Source organism: Rana temporaria, chromosome 8, assembly GCF_905171775.1.
Source record: "Rana temporaria chromosome 8, aRanTem1.1, whole genome shotgun sequence".
Lineage (NCBI taxonomy): Eukaryota > Metazoa > Chordata > Amphibia > Anura > Ranidae > Rana > Rana temporaria.
Window position 1 is genome coordinate 19,208,781 of NC_053496.1, and position 6,869 is coordinate 19,215,649.

The following is a 6,869-nucleotide window of genomic DNA, read 5'->3' on the forward strand; positions in this document are numbered from 1 at the left end:
TAAATTCTTTCTGAATCTAGCCCTAAGTGTGCTTAGTGCTTGAGTGTTCCTTAGATTCCAATTGCCAGAATAAATTCTAGTTAATGGGAAGAATTAACCCCGAACACTTGATGCGTCGAAATGCACCCAAACGTGTTTCCAAAACACGTTTAGGCGCGTTTTTAAACACTTCTTTTCTCCTGCCAGGAAAAAAAAAAGGCATTTAAAAGAGCTAGGGAAGTGCCTACTGTGTATAAGTCATGGAGGTAATGTATCTCTAAATGCAAAAACAACAACGTAACATATTGCATGTACCATTTTTTCTATGTGATGGCTGCATTAGTTATCTTTTGTTCAGGTATGTTCAAATACATTTTCTGCAAGAAAAATACATGTTGATCCTGCCAAAAATCAAGTACCCGTGTAACTTCCTGTGCACTGAACTGAAATATCAAGCACCTATCACCTTTCGCCACCTAGCTTTTGTGAACTACATAATCACTCTTCCCTATGTTATAGAGAAGAGGACAGCGGGCTGTACAGCGACTGACCACTGTGGCAGCCAATCAAAAGCCGGTCCTCCCCTATTCCAATTGTTAGTACAAGCCCCGGTGCTGTCAGTGACATTTTGGTCTCCATGCTGGAAAGGTGCAGTATATGTACGCCCATCTGTGACCCCACAAAAGAAGACCCACTTCACTTGGGGCCGCATATGTGCGTATGCTCAGTGACAGGGTAAAGCCCTGTCTGTCCTGAAAACAAAAGACAATGGGGGTTATTTACGAAAGGCAAATCCACTTTGCACTACAAGTGCAAAGTGCAGTTGAAATTGCACTTGGAAGTGCAGTCTCTGTAGATCCGAGGGGGACATGCAAGGAAAATAAAATCAGCAGAGCTTCCCCTCATTTCAGATTTACAGCGACTGCACTTCCAAGTGCACTTGTAGTGCAAAGTGGATTTGCCTTTTCGTAAAAATAACCCCCAATGTATATGTTAGGGTAGATTACAAAGGTATAGGGGGAGATTCAGAAAGAGATACGACGGCGTATCTCCTGATACGACCGACGCAACTCAGAGATACGACGGCGTATCTATGCGCCTGACTTACACCGTCGGATCTTAGGCTGCAATTCCAGGCCGGCTGCTAGGTGGCGTTTTGGTTTTTGTACGCAACGAATATGCAAATGAGGAGTTATGCCGATTCAGAAACGAACGACCGCCCGGCGCTTTTTTTTTACGTCGTTTGCGTTCGGCTTTTTCCGGCGTATAGTTACCCCTGCTATATGAGGGGTAGCTAATGTTAAGTATGGCCGTCGTTCCCGCCTCGCATTTTGAATTTTTTACGTTGTTTGCGTAAGTCGTTCGCGAATACGGATGGACGTAATTTACGTTCACGTCGAAAGCAATGACGTCCTTGCGGCGGAATTTCGAGCATGCGCACTGGGATATTTTACGGACGGCGCATGCGCCGTTCAAGTAAAACGTCAAAAAAGCGGGGTCAAGGGAAATTTAAATAAAACACGCCCCCTACATCCCCATTTGAATTATGCGGCCTTACGCCGCAACACATACGCTACGCCGCTCTAACTAAGGGCGCAAGTTCTTTGTGAATAAAGAACTCGCGCCCAAAGTTAGAGCGGCGTAACGTATCGGAGATACGTTATGCGGGCCAGACAGATACGCCAATGTATTTGAATCCGGCGCATAATGTGTGGATATACCAACGCTTGAGACTCAGGACTCACGTGGGGCGGTCTGGAAGCGGTTAATGAAAGCACATCAAAAACGCATGGAAAATGCATGTACAGGCATGTTGTGTTTAACTCCTTCCCACCCCCGACTACACACAAATACAGCATCACAGAAGTGGGATTTTTTTCCCCCCATGTTCCTCACCCGTATGCTAGGTTCACATATGCCCAGATCGGGAACATGTGCATAATTACGTGTTCCTGACCCGTATAGAGACGGGCTGCTCTTTATCAGACACGCAACTTTGCCATTCATTCTTAACCGCACCACCTCCCTCCGCGGGCACCAAGACACATGATGCTGCACCAACATGCGGTTCGTTGCGGCACAATTTCGCAAAAAGGACTGGGACTTCTTTTGCGCATATTGAAACCAATGGGCTGCTCTACATGCAATGTGTGCAGTGCCCGAGAGCCCGATGAGCCAGTCCGTCCCCCCCAGTGCTATGCAATTTTGCAAAAAGGTCAGAGACTTATTTTGCGCAAATTGAAACCAATGAGCTGCCCTACATGCAATGTGTATAAACGTGTGTGTGCGTCATCGCACCCGCATGGCATAAACGGAGCCTCACATTTTTTGGCATGTTCCTCACCCGTAGACTAGGTGCCATCTGGACATATACCCAAATCAGGAAAGTGTGCATAATCACGTGTTCCTGACCTGTACAGAGACGGGCTGCTCTGTAGCAGATACGCAACTGTGCCATTAATTCTTAAAGGGGTTGTACACCTTCATGTTTTTTCACCTTAACCACTTAAAGCGGGGGTTCACCCTTAGAGGGCACTTTTTCCCCTTAGCTTCATGCTCGTTATTACTAGGGGAATCGGCTATTTATTTTAAAATATGTGCAGTACTTACCCGTTTACGAGATGCATCCTCTCCGTCGCTTCCGGGTATGGGCTTCGGGAATGGGCGTTCCTTCTTGATTGACAGGTTTCCGAGAGGCTTCCGACGGTCGCATCCATCGCGTCACGATTTTCCGAAAGAAGCCGAACGTCGGTGCGCAGGCGCAGTATAGAGCCGCACCGACGTTCGGCTTCTTTCGGCTACGAGTGACGCGATGGATGCGACCGTCGGAAGCCTCTCGGAAGAATGTCAATCAAGAAGGAACGCCCGCTCCCGAAGACCCATACCCGGAAGCGACGGAAGAAGATGCATCTCGAAAACGGGTAAGTACTGCACATATTTTAATATAAATAGCCGATTCCCCTAGACCGAACGAGCAGGAAGCTAAGGGGAGATTTTTTTTTTTTTTTAAATGGGTGAACTCCCGCTTTAAGGACCGCCTCTTGCACATATACGTTGGCAGAATGGCACGGCTGGGCACGTACAGGTACGTCCTCGTTAAATGCCCAGCCGTGGGTCGTGGGCGCACGCCCACGGCGCGTGCCCGCAACCCGGTCCGAAGCTGCGGGACCCGATGAAGTCCCGCGATCGGTCCCCGGAGCTGAAGAACAGGGAGAGCTGTGTGTAAACACAGCTTGCCCGTTCTTCACTGTGGCGCCGTCATTGATCGTGTGTTCCCTTTTGTAGGGAAACACAATCAATGACATCACACCTACAGCCACACCCCCCTACAGTTAGAAACACAAATGAGGTCACACTTAACCCCTTCAGCGCCCCCTTGTGGTTAACTCCCAAACTGCAATTGTCATTTTCACAGTAAACAATGCATTTTTAAAGGAGTTCTCTGACCTAAAACTTTTAACCCCCGCTGTGCCCGGGCTGTAAAACTATACAAAATAAACTTTCACTTACCTGCCTACGATCCCCCGTTGTTCCGATATCGCCGTCCCGTTCTCCGGTCCCGGTCTCTTCCGCTTCCTGTGTGTCGGTGACTCATAGTGCGCTCAGCCTATCAGCGGCCGCGACGGGACATTGCTGCGGCCGCTGATGGTGACTCATAGTGCGCTCAGCCTATCAGCGGCCGCAGCAATGTCCCGTCGCGGCCGCTGATAGGCTGAGCGCACTATGAGTCACCGACACACAGGAAGCGGAAGAGACCGGGACGGCGATATCGGAACAACGGGGGATCGTAGGCAGGTAAGTGAAAGTTTATTTTGTATAGTTTTACAGCCCGGGCACAGCGGGGGTTAAAAGTTTTAGGTCAGAGAACTCCTTTAATGTATTTTTTGCTGTGAAAATTACAATGGTCCCAAAAATGTGTCAAAATTGTCCGCCATAATGTCGCAGTCACGAAAAAAAATTGCTGATCGCCGCCATTAGTAGTAAAAAAAAATAGTAAAAGTAATAAAAATGCAATAAAACTATCCCCTATTTTGTAAACGCTATAAATTTTGCGCAAACCAATCGATAAACGCTTATTGCGATCTTTTTTACCAAAACATGGTAGAAGAATACATATCGGCCTAAACTGAGGAATTTTTTTTTAGATATTTTGGGGGATATTTATTACAGCAAAAAGTAAAAAATATTGAATTTTTTCAAAATTGTCGCTCTATTTTTGTTTATAGCGCAAAAAATAAAAACCGCAGAGGTGATCAAATACCACCAAAAGAAAGCTCTATTTGTGGGAAAAAAAGGATGCCAATTTTGTTTGGCAGCCACGTCGCACGACCGCGCAATTGTCAGTTAAAGCGACGCAGTGCCGAATCGCAAAAACTGGCCAGGTCCTTTAGCTGCCTAAAGGTCCGGGTCTTAAAGGAACACTAAAGGCAGAATTTTTTTTTTTTTAAATAACAAACATGTTATACTTACCTCCGCTGTGCAGTTCGTTTTGCACGGAGTGGCCCCGAATCCGGTCTTCTGGGGTCCCTCGGCGGCTGTCTCGGCTCCTCCTCACAAAAGCTTTCCACGTTCATGCGAGCTCACTCGCATGGTGGAAAGCTTTTGCGAGCGCGCTCCCGTGATACAGCGGCGGGCATAGCCACCGACTCCGCGTCATCCGCTGTGATTGACAGCAGCGCCAGCCAATAGCTGCGCTGCTATCAATTCGCCCAGCCTAGCCAATCAACGGCCAGGCTGGGAACCGAACAAGATGACAAGCACGCGCCCGGGACTTTCGAACGGTGAGGTAAGTAAAACGGGGGCTCGGGGGGGGCGGTGCTGTCAGACCTTTTACCTTTACAACCCCTTTAAGTGGTTAATGGCACCCCTTCCCTCCATGGGCACCAAGACATATGACGCTGCACCACCGTGTGGCTCACTGCGGCAGTTTTTTGCGCTTTTCCTGAGCACAGTGCAGCCTATTGAAACAAATGGACTGCCCTACAAGCGACGTGTGGGAAAGCGCGCTCCTTTACGCCTGCGTGGTGTGAACGGAGCCTTACAGAGCTAAAAGTCCGGGGACTGAAGTGGGTAAAACTCCCACAGATGGCGAGAATCCATGTGCGCGTGTCCTGATCCGTGGCGTGCAGGGGATGAGGACTGTGGGGTTTATTTACTAAAGCTAGAGAGCGCAAAATTAGTCCCACTTCTGCAGAGAAACCAATCAGCTTCTAACCTCAGATTGTTCAATGAAAGCTTTAGCAATAAAATCTGGAAGCTGATTGGTCAGAAATGTGACTGATTTGTGTAGCTTTAGTAAATAAACCCCGACCTGTATCAGAGCAGACGATCACACACGTTCAGATCTTCAGCAGTAATTCAGTACCAAGGACAGCTAGTGGGCTAGTAGTGGCTGAGCATGCTGGGAGTTGTAGTGTCACTTCCAGGAGGTGTCACCTACTTACCTGCCCGGGCACTGCTGTGTGCGGCACATGCACTCTCTCCTGCAGTGTGGAAGCGCCGGTAGGTATCTATTCCGCCAGCACGTGCACGGCGCTAGGTCACCTGACACACAACAACAACAATAACGCGTTGCCGGGGCAACCGAGGCCAGGCTACAGCCGCCTGGTGGGGCCAAAAGTGTTCAACGCGGATCTGGCGTGTTATTAGAAGTGCAGGGAGAGGTGATCACCAATAAACTCCATAATATGTTATTTATATTTATATATATTATGCTGACTTGTCTGGAGGATGAGATCTGCAGAAAAGAAGAGTCCTTATACAGAACTTGTCTAGTACTTGCACAAAGCTGCCTGTTATGTGTCACAGATGGCAGAATGTGATGAAGAGGTGACATTTCAGACCCCATTCACACACACAGAGGGGTGATTTGTAGCTTTGAAGAAAAATTCTATTCATTTCAATGTCCCCTGTTCACACCTGAGCGTTTTGTCGCCTGTAGCGAAACGCCAGACGCTCAAAAAACGTACACAAGCTTCTATTGGTCCCAGTTCACAACTTGTGTAGCAGGAACGCACGTTTTTACTTGTGATTTTTTATTTTTTTTGCACATGTTGCGCATACAGCAGTCTATTCACTTAGGCCCAGATTCTGAAAGGACTTACGACGGCGCAGCGCCATGTACGCCGTCGTAAGTCCTAATTTGAGCCGTCGTATCTATGCGCCTGATTCTTAGAATCAGTTACGCATAGATATCCATTAGATCCGACAGGCGTAAGTCTCTTATGCCGTCGGATCGTAACTGCATTTTTCCGCTGGCCGCTAGGGGCGTGTAAGCTGATTTCCTCGTCGAAATATGTAAATCAGCTAGATTTGCGAATTCCTGAACGTACGCGCAGCCGACGCAGTAAAGTTACAACGTTTACGTTAGGCTTTTCCCGGCGTATAGTTGCCCCTTCTATATGAGGCATAAGTGCGGCGTAGCAATGTTAAGTATGGCCGTCGTTCCCGCGTCGAAATTGGAAAAAGTTACGTCGTTTGCGTAAGTCGTCCGTGAATGGGGCTGGACGTCATTTATGTTCACGTCGAAACCAATGACGTCCTTGCGGCGTACTTTGGAGCAATGCACACTGGAAAATTCCACGGACGGCGCATTTGCCGTTCGGTATAAACGTCAATCACGTCGTGTCACAGTAGATTTACATAAAACACGCCCCCCTGATCCAAATTTGAATTAGGCGGCCTTACGCCGGCCGATTTACGCTGCGCCGCCGCAACTTACGGAGCAAGTGCTTTGAGAATACAGCACTTGCCCGTCTAAGTTGCAGCGGCGTAGCGTAAAACGGATACGTTACGCCGCAGCAGAGATACGCCGCTGGACGAGAATCTGGCCCTTAAAGCGGAGTTCCACCCAAAATTGGAACTTCTGCTTAAACCACTCCTCACCCCCT

The 6,869-nt window shown here is 48.3% G+C and overlaps 1 protein-coding gene across 1 annotated transcript in view; it reads right to left on the bottom strand.

Annotated features, from left to right (window-relative positions):
• Positions 1-5,557, bottom strand: part of LRRC27 (leucine rich repeat containing 27) — a 66,363-nt gene extending 60,806 nt beyond the window's left edge. Inside the window, exon 1 of the mRNA XM_040361362.1 lies at positions 5,424-5,557. The gene's annotated coding sequence lies outside the window, so the exon portion shown is untranslated. The remainder of the gene's footprint in view (positions 1-5,423) is intronic.
• Positions 5,558-6,869: the final 1,312 nt, after the last annotated feature.